Raw genomic sequence first — 16,903 nt, 5'->3', positions numbered from 1 at the left:
GGACGATTCGGCAGTGGTACCTTTAGAGGATATTCAGGTCGATGACAGCCTGAATTACATCGAGCGGCCTGTAGCGATCATCGACTGGAAGTCGAAGGATCTGAGGAACAAGAGGGTCGAGCTGGTGAAGGTGCAATGGCAGCACCGGAAGGGCTCGGAATGGACTTGGGAGCCGTCGGATGAGATGATGGAGCATTACCCAGATCTTTTCCAGGAACGAGCAGCCGACTTCGAGGACGAAGTCTAAAATAAGTGGGGGAGATTTGTAGCACCTGGTTCCTGGTATGTATTTTATTTAAGTATTTTGCGTTTTTGGACTGGGACTCGGCGAGTTGAAGGCCCAACTCGTCGAGTAGAAGCGGATTTGATACGGGATTTAAATGACGGACTCGTCGAGTCGGCTTCCAGATTCGACGAGTAGACTCTGACTGGACAAAACCCTAATCTAAGGGTTTGCACCCTATTTAAGCATCTCATTCAGCCACCCTTCGTCCCTATTGCTTCCAGAAACCCCCCCATAGCAAACCCTAACTGTGTGTGGGAAGATCTAAAGGCATTTGTGGTGATTTTGGTGGTTTTGATCACAAGGAAGAAGGAAGGGCCTAGAGGAATCAAGAGAAGACCAAGGGAGTTCAAGTTTGTGCACCATTTGCAGTTTCCAGAAGGTATAAAGTCGATACCTTGCTTGTTCATTTGCTAGATCCCATTTTGGGGAGATTTAGGGCTTTTATAAGCCATTATTGGTAACCAACCATGATTGCAAGCATGGTTGGGGGTTGAGGCTTCGGATCTAGGTCCATGGAGGAGTTACAAGGCATAAAAGGGCTGCTTTTGCACCCATGGAAGCCCCCATGCAACTTAAGAGCCTATTTTAGACCCTTTTTGGCTCAAAGTCCCATGCATGCACGTAAAGTTCGTAACTTTGCGTGCTAGATCGAGTTTAGGGACCTAGATCTATCATTTGGACAAGAGTTGTACACCAGAAATCGAAGAAATAAGACTTGGACAATAACGACTCGGCGAGTCGTTCTTGGGACTCGGCGAGTCCGAGGTTAGACCCCCCTTTTCTGTTATGGTTCAAGAGACCCAGTCGAGTGTTAGAAAGGTTTTATAGGGTCCTGGGGAGTGACCCAAACGTATTGGGATAAGCCATAGTCCTGGAGTTCATAGGACTCGGCGAGTGCATGAGCCGACTCGGCGAGTCCAACGCAATCTCCCAACTCTTGAAGATGAACTCGACGAGTTGTTCATACAACTCGGCGAGTCGAGGACAGGACTTGTTCATAGGATGAAGATGAACTCGACGAGTTGTTCATACAACTCGGCGAGTCGAATGAAGGTTCATCTGGGGTTATTTTAGAAGGAGAACTCGTCGAGTCGTTGCTAAACTCGACGAGTAGAGACGTGGATGAGGACAGTTGAAGAGATAGGGACTCGACGAGTTGGCGGCCCAACTCGGCGAGTCAGGTCAACTGGAAGTTGACTCTGACTTTGATTTTGACTTGGACTTGGTCAGGGGTAAAATGGTCATCTTACCCTAGGAATAGATATCAGACTCTAATTAAGTGTTTTGTGGGGATTATAACCGGAGGATTTCCGGAGCAGCAGCAGACAGAGATTTCTCACGCAGATTATCAGCAGCTACTCGTTCGAGGTGTGTTACCTTCCAGTAGGGGTGAGTCTAAGGCCACAATGCCGGCCCACCAACAAAGGTAGTTGTTAGATAATTGTCTTTGTAATAATTATCTTGGTATGGTTATGTGCTTTGGTCATGGGATATGCCTGTATGATATGTTATGTGTGATAATGGTAGTGGTAGGGATTAGTTTTTCCCTGGCATCGATCTTTAGGATCAAGGGGGTAGGTCAGTTGCCAGTTATGCCTGATTGTATGATTATACCTTGTTATTGTATGATCAAGGGGTGAAATAGTCCCCAGATACCGGTTGAAAGATACCGATGACAGATACCGGTTGAAAGATACCGATGACAGTTACCGGTTGAAAGATACCGACGATATTATATGGTATGTGGTATGATGGGGGAACTCACTAAGTTTTGTGCTTACGGTTTTATGTTTAAATGTTGCAGGTTTTCTTATATTAAAGGAAGGGCGCGACTTGATTGCATCACATCCCTTAGAGATTTCCACACTTAATAACTCTTACGCCTATTCTCTAATAAATGTTTTGAATCAAATGATTTTATTTAGATCTTTGAAGTTGTAATTGGAACAAATGCTTTTATTTTCAGATGAAAATTTTGGTTTGAAATTTGGGACGTAACAGCTGTTAGCGCCACGACTTTGGGGTGGTAGCGGCGTGATGACGTGGATAGTTGACTTTTTGACTAAGTTTTGACTTTTGGTCAACTGTGTTGGGTTTGGGTCTTAGAGAGGTAATATTGTCTTTTTCTTATAAAATGAATTTCATTTGGATATAGACTCGTTAAGGAGGCATGGTTATATGTTTTACCTTAATTGCAAAATTAGGGTTATGTATTGTGTAGTGATTTGAGGAAGGCGTAGCTTGGTTTTGTGGATTTCTCTTGTTGGTTGCTCAAGTGAGTTCTCATGAACTTGCTTATTATATGGAATATGTTTTACGAGTATCCCAACTAGAGACAGACCTCTTAGAGGGAATCTAGTGGAACTTAAAAGATATAAGGCCATGACAGACCTCTCGGAGGGAAATAGTCAAGACTATGATAGACCTCTTGATGGGAAGTGGTCAATATTAGGCCAATTAGAGACAGACCTCTCAGAGGAATCTAGTTGACTGTGGTTATGTGTTCTAGCATGTGTTATGTGTTTAGTTATATGTGATTAATATTTGATGTCTATATGTATAATGCGAAATGTTGAAAATTATATATTTTCATATTCAACTTCATTATTTATTAATTATTGTAATTAAGTAAGTTGTTAATAGTTTTTGTATTGAGGGTAAGTTTTGTATAATTCTAATTCTTGATATATGATGTAAGTGTAACAAATATTTGGTCAATGGGTTAGTCTTGTACTTGTGATTGAAGTGGTGGACTGCGGCTTAAAATTGAACAAAGATAAGATGAAATACGCAGATCTATGGGTCAATCCATGGATGGTCTGTATTTGATGTTGGAGGTATAAAAGATTAAGTTGTAGCTGTTGGTTCATAATTTTAACTCACAAAATTTGTAGCTCTCTCTCTCTCTCTCTCTCTTTTCTTTCGTTTTGTAAACAGATTTAGGGTTAGGGTTTTATACTCATTGTTGTTCTTTACTGAAAATCACTAGATCTTGTATGATCATTTTAGTTTAGGTTGAGTGTAGTTTCTGAGAGTTATTTGTAGTGAGTTTTGAGTTGTAAGTATTGTGAAAACCAACTAGTTCTTTATCCTTAATTCATATAAGAACTGTTGATGTTGTGCATATTGTGTTCTTGAGTTTCTTAACATGGTATCAGAGCTTCACGGCTTAAAATCTGTCTCATCTGACGTTTGATGGTGCTTCTACGTCAACTATTGATAGGTATTATTCGTTTTTTTCTTTACTTCTTTATTCTCTTGTAGATCTTCACTCGATCTGTTTAGATCGGAAGGTATTTCTTCGAAATCGTTCGTTCTTTCTTTTTGAGTGAAAATCTAGGGTTTACGTTTCGATCTAGGGTTTCCGCTCCTAAATTGAAACGTTGTTTTTTTGTTTTTTGTTAAGATTGTGGTACTGCGAGTGTTTGTTTGATCTTGTGGATCATCTGGCTTGCTATCTATGGTGGTGGTTCACTGCATGTAGTTCTGTTCTTGGTTGGCCAATCTCTATATATGAAATAACTCTTGAGAGGTCATATTTCATCACCGATAAACTCTTAGTAGAGAACGGATTTATAGATTCGACTCCTCATCGCCTCTAATATCTCCTCTGTGAGGGTTTCTTGTTCCCTTCTTTCATATTTTACTTTATTGTTTTGGGAGACCCTGGTTGTCTTGAGTACACCAGTTATTATTATTATTATTATTTTGCTAGTTTTGTTCTGTGTGTTTTTTGACTCTGTGTTGATTGACCTGGGTCCCAACAAACTGTGGTTATGTAACGCCCGTAGATTCGGGCTAGTCAATTTAGAGACGATAAGCATCAAAAATGACTTTTTAATAAAAGATTATTTAGAATGAATAATCTTAACCAATTCATAGTATATGTTACAAGGGTTTCGTACATATAAAGAACGCTGAAATCCGAGTTAAAACGAAGAAGTTATGGCCCGTCGAAGTTTTAAGGCAAAACCGGCACGTCACCGGGAGGCGTAAATAGTGAATTTACGATAGATGACTTTTTAGCCTTAGTGATCTAAAAAAAGTTGTAGTATACGTTAAACTAAGAACATACAAAAAAAGAACGTCAAAATCTGACTTCATATGAGGAAGTTATAATTTTTCTAAGATTTGGCATAGCAGTGCACAGCCTGAAATTCGAATTTTAGATCGATCGATTTTTTGGCCAACGCAACCTAAATGAGAATTGAAGATCTCATTAATATTAGCGCAAAGGTAAAAAGACAGACAAAAACGGACGTCGGATGAAGAAGTTATGAATTTTTAACGGACTTTTCCTGTCCCGACTTGTTAAAAAATATAACTTTAAAAACAAAGTCAAAATTAGCCGACAGAGTCTAAATGAAAGTTGTAGAGTGCGTCTCCACCTACGCGTGGATATAAAGAGCATCAAAAACGGAGTTCGTATGAACAAATTACAAATTATAATAGCATATTTACGTATTAAAATAAAGTATAAATCATATATACGTACACATATATATACATATGTATATATCATTAGAAAGGTATCGACGATGCGGTCATTATAAGACTAGTGTTGAATACTTTCGATATTAGTTTAGTACAAATATCGTTAAATCTATTTAAAATAGTATTATAAAGGGGTGTTTAGTTGTTTATATAACTATAAGGTCATTAAGTAACTATGATGGTAGTTTTTGAAAATTCAATTACTACAAATAAGAGCCTTGGGCTCTCATATTTTGTTGCACCATTCTCTTGATTCAAGAGTCTTTTTCTTCTTATCCACCGAGCATTTCGGTCCCTCGTGATTCGACTTCTCTTTCTATAGTTTTAGTATAGTAAGGTGAGTGCTGAAGCGCTGCATGAATCTTTCCTAGACAGATTCAGCGACGAAGTTCTGCCCCTGCAGAGCCCGACTCCTAACTAAAACCTCATTGTAAGTAAGTTATGTTTACCCTATTTTAATATAGCTTATATTTAAAATTAGTATTGTTATTATGAACTTATAATAAATATTTGGGCTATTATTATGAATTATATAAGTGTCGTTATAATATCTTTTTAACTACTCGCATTACGGGGAATCTGGTTTAAAGGGCCGCATAGGGTTGTTGGATTTCAGAAGTGCTATAAGCCAAAATGTTCATGCCCTCCGGTGTTTTATGTTTGACCCCTGTCTGTACATAGTGGTTGGAAAGTATTGTTTAAACGCTTATATAATAATAATAATAATAATAATAATAATAATAATAATAATAATAATAATAATAATAATAATAATAATAATAATAATTAGTAACGGTAAATATTAGACTAAAATCTAGTGGTAATAATACTAGGTTTCGTCGAAGGAAATTATTTTTAAGAAGCGAAGCGTTGTCTGAGTTCGGAATCACCACCTTAACAAGTGAGTGCATAGTTACTTTCATCTTACACATAGATATGAAGTATTTTAATATAAAATACGTGATATGTGTGCATATTCTCTGAATACTTGCTGTCTATGCCGAATGAAAGATTTTATACATGTTTTAAATGATTTAAAGTGTATATGTATTTTATATCTACAAATTATGTTGGGTAAAAATGGGTAGATGAAATATGAATTGAATGTTCAGATAAGAGGTGATATAGACCATGAGTGATATTGTCATATTTATACATATTTTTAGGCAATATTTATTTACATTTTTATTAATATTTTGGTTATTTGCATAGAATAATGGTACTTATAAGGATAAATTGTTATTTGCAGCCAAAGTAAAGCATTCTCGAAGAGAGGGACTAGAACTGACAATACTTGGAACTTTGGAGGCTTGAAGGGAAGAATGATGAAAAACTCAGCAAAAAAAACGTACTCACGACGTGAGTAATTAGATGTTCACAATGTGAGCAGAGTATTCCAGAAGATATACATCTGGGTGAAAGAGTCCTTGTCGAATACGGAAAACTCGCATTCACGACGTGAATCCTTATGGTTCACGACGTGAACTCGGTAAAATCAGATACTATAAATTCTCTTGCTCATTACGACTTGAGGAGTTTTTGGCTGGAGAAAAGGGTTTCAGAAGACGAATTTCAGCAGAAGAAAAGTCTTGGAAGAAGGTTTTCAACACCAAAAGAGTAGAGGTTCATAATTAGTTTAATTGTTGATACTTGAACATGTCTTATACTTTGATTTATGCTTGTTTATTTGCTAGTATGTCCGTAGCACCTGGTTCCTGGTATGCATTTTATTTAAGTATTTTGCGTTTTTGGCCTGGGACTCGGCGAGTTGAAAGCCCAACTCGTCGACTAGAAGCGGATTTGATCCGGGATTTAAATGACGGCCTCGTCGAGTCGGCTTCCAGACTCGACGAGTAGACTCTGACTGGACAAAACCCTAATCTAAAGGTTTGTATCCTATTTAAGCATCTCATTCAGCCACCCTTCGTCCCTATTGCTTCCAGAAACCCCCCATAGCAAACCCTAACTGTGTGTGGGAAGATCTAAAGGCATTTGTGGTGATTTTGGTGGTTTTGATCACAAGGAAGAAGGAAGGGCCTAGAGGAATCAAGAGAAGACCAAGGGAGTTCAAGTTTGTGCACCATTTGCAGTTCCCAGAAGGTATAAAGTCGATACCTTGCTTGTTCATTTGCTAGATACCTTTTTTGGGGAGATTTAGGGCTTTTATAAGCCATTCTTGGTAACCAACCATGATTGCAAGCATGGTTCGAGGTTGAGGCTTCGGATCTAGGTCCATGGAGGAGTTACAAGGCAGAAAAGGGCTGCTTTTGCACCCATGGAAGCCCCCACACAACTTAAGAGCCTCTTTTAGAGCCTTTTTGGCTCAAAGTCCCATGCATGCACGTAAAGTTCGTAACTTTACGTGCTAGATCGAGTTTAGGGACCTAGATCTATCATTTGCACAAGAGTTGTACACCAGAAATCGAAGAAATAAGACTTGGACAATAACGACTCGGCGAGTCGTTCTTGGGACTCGGCGAGTTCGAGGTTAGACTCCCCTTTTCTGTTATGGTTCAAGAGACCCAGTCGAGTGTTAGAAAGGTTTTAGAGGGTCCAGGGGAGTGACCCAAACGTATTGGGATAAGCCATAGTCCTGGAGTTCATAGGACTCGGCGAGTCCAAGGCAATCTCACAACTCTTGAAGATGAACTCGACAAGTTGTTCATACAACTCGGCGAGTCGAGGACAGGACGTGTTCATAGGATGAAGATGAACAACTCGGCGAGTCGGATGAAGGTTCATCCGGGGTTGTTTTAGAAGGAGAACTCGTCGAGTCGTTGCTAAACTCGACGAGTAGAGACGTGGATGAGGACAGTTGAAGAGATAGGGACTCGACGAGTTGGCGGCCCAACTCGGCGAGTCAGGTCAACTGGAAGTTGACTTTGACTTTGATTTTGACTTGGACTTGGTCAGGGGTAAAATGGTCATCTTACCCTAGGAATAGATATCAGACTCTGATTAAGTGTTTTGTGGGGATTATAGCCGGAGGATTTCCGGAGCAGCAGCAGATAGAGATTTCCCGCGCACATTATCAGCAGCTACTCGTTCGAGGTGAGTTACCTTCCAGTAGGGGTGGGTCTAAGGCCACAATGCCGTCCCACCAACAAAGGTAGTTGTTAGATAATTGTCTTTGTGATAATATCTTGGTATGGTTATGTGCTTTGGTCATGGGATATGCATGTATGATATGTTATGTGTGATAATGGTAGTGGTAGGGATTAGTTTTTCCCTGGCATCGGTCTTTAGGATCAAGGGGGTAGGTCAGTACCCAGTTGTGCATGATTGTATGATTATACCTTGTTATTGTATGATAATGGTAGGGGTGAAATAGTCCCCAGATACCGGTTGAAAGATACCGATGACAGATACCGGTTGAAAGATACCGATGACAGTTACCGGTTGAAAGATACCGACGATATTATATGGTATGTGGTATGATGGGGCAACTCACTAAGCTTTGTGCTTACAGTTTCTGGTTGTGGTTTCAGGTACCTCTTCGTCGAAGGGGAAGGAGCCGGCGGTGTAGCAGCGCATCACACACACGATTTCCGCACGGAGTTTTCTGGGATTGTACTCTAATTTTTATTACTTTCGATGTTATGGTTTTCAGACACGCTGCTATGGTTTTTTTTTTAAAAAAAATGATATGACATTGGCAATGTTTGGTAAACTATGTTATGAATTACTCATTTAAAAATGAAATTTTTGGCCTCGAAATTTGGGATGTTACAAGTTGGTATCAGAGCCCTGGTTTGAGGGATTCGGACACACCCTCGGGGTGTCTGGACTCAAACCGAGGGATTAAAAGATTTTACAAAGAAAATAGTTTCCTAAAATCTAAATTAAGGGATTTCGAGAAAGAACAAGGTGTGTGATGCGTGCTACCGGCCGAGCTCAAGTAAGTTTCCCCAAGATACCCATACTTGATATGCTATGTTATATGATTTATGATTCTGAGAACTGCATGCTAGATTAGGGTTAAGGAACTAGGAAGGATGCCTTATATGCCTGTTGTATGAGCTGTATGCTAGGACTGTTTAGTCAGCAGTAGGATAGCCTGATTAGGTTACGCCTGATGTGGTTACTGGATGCACGAATGCTGCTTAAGGGGTCCTGGCTAACTTTAACTAACTAGTGAGCGGATATGTAGCAGTACTCGCAAACTAGTTAGGGAAGGGAAGTAGGGACTCCTAGTGCAGCTGATAGCGGAGAGTAGGTCGGGGAGTGCCCTAGGAAAGCCTAGGACGAGATTAGTAGAAAAGGGTATCGGTAAAGGGACTTGGTGAAGTTGAAGCAATCCTTGAGGAAAGTACGGATAGATGTGGAAGGTAGTATGGGCCCGTACTACTGAAAGCAGAGGATCCGTACTCGAGTCAAGGAGGGCCGAGATGGAACCAGGAAACTTGGAGAGTGCGTGAGACCTCTCGGGGGTATGTATGATCCTGACCTTTATGTGTTTATTTTCAGTATGGCGATTACACGACATGGAGCAGGATCTGGGTCAGGATCGGGGTCAGGCTCGGGCGCGGGATCCGAGCAGGTTGATGACGGGTTACGCGAGTTCATCGCGTCTGAGATCACTAGGGGTATCCTTGAATCGACCCCTATCATCTTTGGGTCGATCAAGGAGGGGATTATTGAGTTGATGGAGGATCGCCTCCAGGCATTCAGGAGGGATGCGGCGTCCAGTCAGTCGGGTACGCGCACGCTGTCCTTCAAGGACTTTAGAGGGAGTGGCGCGCCAGACTTTCATGGGGTGAAGGACCCCATTGATGCCAGGAGATGGATCACAGACATCGAGTCTGCACAGTTGACGAGCTTCTGCCCGGAAGGGTCGAAGGTCCGTTTTGCTGCAGGTTGTTTGAGGGATCGAGCCAGAGATTGGTGGGAGTTGGTTGGTGATTCGTTGGGAGCCCCAGCCGTCGAGGCTATGACTTGGTCAGATTTCGTGACCAAATTCAGGGCTGAGTTTGCACCAGCTGTGGAGCTTCAGCAGCTGGCCAGGGAGTTTTTGGATATGAGACAGACTACGGAGACTGTGGCGGAGATCACCGCCAAGTTCCGAGAGAGAGCATTGTTGGTACCCCAGTATGCGGGGGATGAGGAGATTCGGAAGACCCGCTATCATGATATGTTGAGGGCTGATATCCGGGAGCATGTCAGCTATTCAGCCTTCCCGACCCTGGAGTCCATGATTGCTAGGGCGCGGGAGAGGGAGATTGATCTAGAGCACCTCAGGAAGAGGAAGTCAGAGGCTGCGCAGGTTGCGGGGGTTTCGGGGAAGAAACCCAAGGGATTCGACTCTAGGTCGAAGGGCCAGCAGGGCCGGGACCGCTGTGGAAAGTGCGGTCGGTCACATGAGGTAGTTTGTCGCACTGGGCCGGGTTCAGGCTGCTATAAGTGCAGGAAGACTGGGCATTTTGGCAGAGATTGTACAGCCCCTACTCCTGCGGTTCAGACATCAGACCTGATTTGCTTTCATTGCAATCAGAGGGGCCATAAAAAGGCCAACTGCCCCAGATTGACGACAGCAGCAGCGGCGCCGGCAGTGGCGCGGACTCTGGCGACTACACGGGTTGCAGATGGCTGGAAGTTCAAGACAGAGGCTCCGGTGGTGCGGAGCCGAGCATTTCAGTTGACAACCGAGGAGGCACGCGCTGCACCCGATGTGGTGACGGGTATGATTTCTTATTTACTCTTTTATGTTATGTCGTTGCGATTTTGATATATTATGTATGAGTGTTGTTAGGATCGTTCCATGTGAACGGTATCCTAGTTCAGGTGTTGTTTGATTCGGGTGCTACCCGATCGTTTGTCTCTCTTGCGCTTAGCAAGAAGTTTCCTGAGTCTTTGGGCATGTTGGATTGCCCTCTAGAGGTTGAGATTGAGAACGACCGGTCAGTGCGAGCATCAGAGGTCTTCAGGGACTGTGTTTTGAGATTGTTCGAGGAGCGTTACCTGATAGACTTGGTTCCTATACCTTTGCGGGGGAACAAGGTTATTATCGGTATGGATTGGGTGAGCCCCAATGGGGCAGGGATCAACTGCGCGCAGCAGCTGGTGAGGATCAGGACCCCAAGTGGGGGAGAGCTGGTGGTTCAGGGCGAGAGGCCACAGCTAGGACCAGCCTTATGTTCGGAAGCTAGAGCTAGGCGCTACCTCCATCAGGGTTGCGCAGGATTTGTCACCTATGTTATGCATACCCGGGAGGCGGGTACGGCGACGGTGGGCGATGTGCCAGTGGTGCGAGAGTTTGCAGACGTATTCCCCGAGGAGTTGCCAGGGATACCTCCAGAGAGACAGGTAGAGTTCAGGATCGACCTAGTCGCTGGTGCGGCTCTGACAGCCAAGGCACCGTATCGGTTGGCTCCTCCTGAGATGCAGGAGTTGTCTACACAGCTACAGGAGCTGTTAGACAAGGGGTTCATTAGACCGAGCAGTTCACCCTGGGGAGCCCCGATTATGTTTGTGAAGAAGAAGGACGGGTCGCATCGGATGTGTATAGACTATCGGGAGTTGAATAAGGTAACGGTGAAGAACCGTTACCCCCTTCCGAGGATTGATAACCTCTTTGACCAGCTACAGGGTGCATCTTGGTTCTCCAAGATTGATTTGCGCTCACGATATCATCAGATGAGGGTCAGAGAGGAGGATGTGCAGAAGACTGCGTTCCGGACGCACTATGGCCACTATGAGTTCGTGGTGATGCCTTTCGGGCTCACCAATGCTCCTGCCGTGTTCATGGATCTCATGAACCGCGTGTGCAGGCCGATGTTGGATCGGTCAGTGATAGTTTTCATCGATGACATCTTGGTTTATTCCAAGACGCGAGAGCAACATGAGGAGCACTTGCGAGAGGTGTTGGATACTTTGAGGAGGGAGAGCTTGTATGCCAAGTTGTCCACGTGTGAGTTCTGGTTGCACGAGGTGCAGTTTCTTGGGCACATTGTCAACCAGGACGGGATTTCGGTTGATCCGGCCAAGCTGGAGGCCGTGATGAGGTGAGAGGTTCCGAGGTCTCCATCCGAGATTCGGAGCTTCCTGGGATTGGCAGGCTACTATCGGAGGTTCATTCAGGACTTCTCCAAGATAGTCGTGCCTCTAACCCGGTTGACGAGGAAAGTCGTGGTCTTTCGCTGGGGGCCTGAGCAGCAGGCTGCATTTGAGACATTGAGACAGAGATTGTGTGAGGCGCCAATCTTAGCTCTGCCAGAGGGCATGGAGGATTTTGTCGTATACTGCGATGCGTCCATCTCGGGTTTGGGCGCAGTTTTGATGTAGAGAGGACATGTTATCGCTTAAGCTTCGAGGCAGCTGAAGCCTCACGAGGCGAATTATCCGATGCATAATTTGGAGCTGGGGGCGGTTGTTTTTGCCCTCAAGATTTGGCGTCATTACCTCTACGGGGTCCGTTGTACCATTTACACGGACCACAAGAGTTTGAGGTACCTCATGGATCAGCCGAATCAGAACATGAGGCAGCATCGGTGGTTGGATGTGGTGAAGGATTATGATTGCGAGATCCTTTACCACCCGGGGAAGGCCAATGTGGTGGCCGACGCACTTAGCCGCAAGGCAGCGCCGATCAGGGATGTCTGTATGTAGATGACCGTGGTGACTCCGCTGCTGGAGCAGATCTAAGAGTCCCAGCAGGAGGCTATGAAGGAGGAACATCGGAAGAGCAAGCGTATTGTGGGTCAGGTTTCCTCCTTCGACTATGATAGCCGAGGGCTGTTGACCCTCCACCGTAGGGTGTGGGTCCCCTATCATGGAGGTGCGCATCAGACATTGATGGAGGAGGCGCACAAATCCAGGTTTTCTATCCATCCCGGGGCGACGAAGATGTATAGGGATCTTCGTCTTGACTATTGGTGGCCCTGCATGAAGCGGGATGTGGCATGGTACGTGGAGCGGTGCTTGACCTGCAGGAAGGTCAAGGCCGAGCATCAGAGACCACACGGCTTGATGCAGCCGTTAGATATTCCCATGTGGAAATGGGAAGAAATTACGATGGATTTTATCACGAAGCTTCCCAGGACCGCGCGAGGCGTAGATTCGATATGGGTCATCGTCGATCGATTGACCAAGAGCACCCATTTTATTCCGATTCAGGAGAGTATTTCGGCCGAAAGGTTGGCCGATATCTACATCAGGGAGGTGGTGGCGAGGCACGGGGTGCCAGTTTCGGTGATTTCAGACAGGGATGTGCGGTTCAATTCCAGGTTTTGGAAGAAGTTTCATGACGAGCTGGGTATTCGTCTGCACTTTAGCACTGCATTTCACCCGCAGACAGATGGTCAGAGCGAGCGGACCATCCAGACTCTGGAGGATATGCTGCGGACGTGTGTGTTAGATTTCGGTGGTAGTTGGGATACTTACCTCCCATTGGCCGAGTTCTCGTACAACAACAGCTACCACGCGAGTATCGACCATCCTCCCTTCGAGATGTTATACGGGAGGAAGTGCAGGACCCCGATATGTTGGCATGAGGTTGGCCAGAGGGTCATGGGGAGCACCGAAGTGGTGCTCAAGACGACAGAGAGGATTCAGCAGGTTTAGAGCAGGCTTCAGACTGCTCAGAGTCGGCAGAAAAGTTATGCCAACAAGCGCCGATCAGACCTGGAGTTTCAGGTCGGGGATATGGTTCTCCTGAAGGTCTCGCCATGGAAGGGCGTCATCCGATTCATGAAGCGGGGCAAGTTGGGTCCCAGGTATATTGGACCCTTCAGGGTTATAGCCCGGGTGGGCAAAGTGGCGTATAAGCAGGACCTGCCAGCCGAACTCAGTCAGATTCATAACACTTTTCACGTCTCCCAGTTACGGAAATGTTTGGTGGACGATTCGGCAGTGGTACCTTTAGAGGATATTCAGGTCGATGACAGCCTGAATTACATCGAGCGGCCTGTAGCGATCATCGACTGGAAGTCGAAGGATCTGAGGAACAAGAGGGTCGAGCTGGTGAAGGTGCAATGGCAGCACCGGAAGGGCTCGGAATGGACTTGGGAGCCGGTGGATGAGATGATGGAGCATTACCCAGATCTTTTCCAGGAACGAGCAGCAGACTTCGAGGACGAAGTCTAAAATAAGTGGGGGAGATTTGTAGCACCTGGTTCCTGGTATGTATTTTATTTAAGTATTTTGCGTTTTTGGACTGGGACTCGGCGAGTTGAAGGCCCAACTCGTCGAGTAGAAGCGGATTTGATACGGGATTTAAATGACGGACTCGTCGAGTCGGCTTCCAGATTCGACGAGTAGACTCTGACTGGACAAAACCCTAATCTAAGGGTTTGCACCCTATTTAAGCATATCATTCAGCCACCCTTCGTCCCTATTGCTTCCAGAAGCCCCCCATAGCAAACCCTAACTGTGTGTGGGAAGATCTAAAGGCATTTGTGGTGATTTTGGTGGTTTTGATCACAAGGAAGAAGGAAGGGCATAGAGGAATCAAGAGAAGACCAAGGGAGTTCAAGTTTGTGCACCATTTGCAGTTCCGAGAAGGTATAAAGTCGATACCTTGCTTGTTCATTTGCTAGATCCCTTTTTGGGGAGATTTAGGGCTTTTATAAGCCATTATTGGTAACCAACCATGATTGCAAGCATGGTTGGGGGTTGAGGATTCGGATCTAGGTCCATGAAGGAGTTACAAGGCAGAAAAGGGCTGCTTTTGCACCCATGGAAGCCCCCATGCAACTTAAGAGCCTATTTTAGAGCCTTTTTGGCTCAAAGTCCCATGCATGCACGTAAAGTTCGTAACTTTACGTGCTAGATCGAGTTTAGGGACCTAGATCTATCATTTGGACAAGAGTTGTACACCAGAAATCAAAGAAATAAGACTTGGACAATAACGACTCGGCGAGTCGTTCTTGGGACTCGGCGAGTCCGAGGTTAGACTCCCCTTTTCTGTTATGGTTCAATAGACCCAGTCGAGTGTTAGAAAGGTTTTATAGGGTCCTGGGGAGTGACCCAAACGTATTGGGATAAGCCATAGTCCTGGAGTTCATAGGACTCGGCGAGTGCATGAGCCGACTCGGCGAGTCCAACGCAATCTCCCAACTCTTGAAGATGAACTCGACGAGTTGTTCATACAACTCGGCGAGTCGAGGACAAGACTTGTTCATAGGATGAAGATGAACTCGACGAGTTGTTCATACAACTCGACGAGTCGAATGAAGGTTCATTTGGGGTTGTTTTAGAAGGAGAACTCATCGAGTCGTTGCTAAACTCGACGAGTAGAGACGTGGATGAGGATAATTGAAGAGATAGGGACTCGACGAGTTGGCGGCCCAACTCGGCGAGTCAGGTCAACTGGAAGTTGACTCTGACTTTGATTTTGACTTGGACTTGGTCAGGGGTAAAATGGTCATCTTACCCTAGGAATAGATATCAGACTCTAATTAAGTTATTTGTACGGATTATAACCGGAGGATTTCCGGAGCAGCAGCAGACAGAGATTTCCCGCGCAGATTATCAGCAGCTACTCGTTCGAGGTGTGTTACCTTCCAGTAGGGGTGGGTCTAAGGCCACAATGTCGGCCCACCAATAATGGTAGTTGTTAGATAATTGTCTTTGTGATAATTATCTTGGTATGGTTATGTGCTTTGGTCATGGGATATGCCTGTATGATATGTTATGTGTGATAATGGTAGTGGTAGGGATTAGTTTTTCCCTGGCATCAATCTTTAGGATCAAGGGGGTAGGTCAGTTGCCAGTTATGCCTGATTGTATGATTATACCTTGTTATTGTATGATCAAGGGGTGAAATAGTCCCCAGATACCGGTTGAAAGATACCGATGACAGATACCGGTTGAAAGATACCGATGACAGTTACCGGTTGAAAGATACCGACGATATTATATGGTATGTGGTATGATGGGGGAACTCACTAAGTTTTGTGCTTACAGTTTCTGGTTGTCGTTTCAGGTACCTCTTCGTCAAAGGGGAAGGAGTCGGCGGTGTAGCAGCGCATCACACACATGATTTCCGCACGGAGTTTTCTGGGATTGTACTCTGATTTTTATTACTTTCGATGTTATGGTTTTCAGACACGCTGCTATGGTTTTAAAAAATATGATATGACATTGGCAATGTTTGGTAAACTATCTTATGAATTACTTATTTAAAAATGAAATTTTTGGCCTCGAAATTTAGGATGTTACAATGTCCAGCTAAATCTAGCTGCTTCTGTTAGCTAGATGAAGCTGGAACTCATGGTTTTGATGCATTAGATTTGACTTTACTTGTTGGTAATATGCTTGTGTTGATTGATTTTACCTAGCATGTTTAATTTAATATTTGATTGCTTTACATCCTTGTTCTGTGTAGTTAGTGAATACAAATCTGCATGAATTTGAATACCTAATAATTCAGTGAACACTAGTTTATTAGAGCTAAGATCAAACCAGTCTTTGATAAGTAATTGACTCATTGAATTAAGATGTGCTAGAGAACTCATATTATGACTGTAATTGTGTTTTGATTAATCAATCTTACATGGCTCCAATCTTATTCAATAATTGATTCTATGTTAACTATTGTGTGACCATACATAGACTTACATGAATCAATTAAAGTTAGTAGATTTAGAACTAAATTGCTAATACCATCTTAATTGGTACCAACAGTAATTGTCATAGCTAAATTATAAACCATTGAGAGAAAGTGGATTCGAACTAACAGAAGTGTTTTTAGTAATTGATTGAATTTGAGTAAAGTTCGTCTGATCTTGTAAAATCAGATAAAACCCTTTTAAGCTGTTAATAATTAGATTAATTTAGTAGTAAGTAGATTAATTAGTTAACACCGTTCCCTGTGATCGACACCCGACTTACCCAACTATTCTATAATTCGACTAGGTACACTGCCTAGGTGCATTTTAGTTAGTTAAGTTAGTTAGGTTATGAATTATAAAATTAGTGGGTACTTTTGTGCACATCAAGTTTTTGGCGCCGTTGCCGGGGAACGACTTAGTAATTGCTAATTTATTTTCATTAAATTAATCGATCCTTTTTGTGGGGTAAAACCTGCAAAGAGTTAATTTTTTTCAGTTTCAAATTTTTTTCTGCATTACAGAACTCACGACGTGAGCTTTACAGGCTCACAACGTGAATCCTATGAACCCAGTT

Source organism: Lactuca virosa, chromosome 1 (genome assembly GCF_052849685.1).
Source record: "Lactuca virosa cultivar CGN04683 chromosome 1, Lactuca_virosa_CGN04683_v6, whole genome shotgun sequence".
In the NCBI taxonomy this organism is placed as follows: domain Eukaryota; kingdom Viridiplantae; phylum Streptophyta; class Magnoliopsida; order Asterales; family Asteraceae; genus Lactuca; species Lactuca virosa.
The sequence above is the reverse complement of the archived record's forward strand: the minus strand, read 5'-3'. Positions refer to the sequence as shown.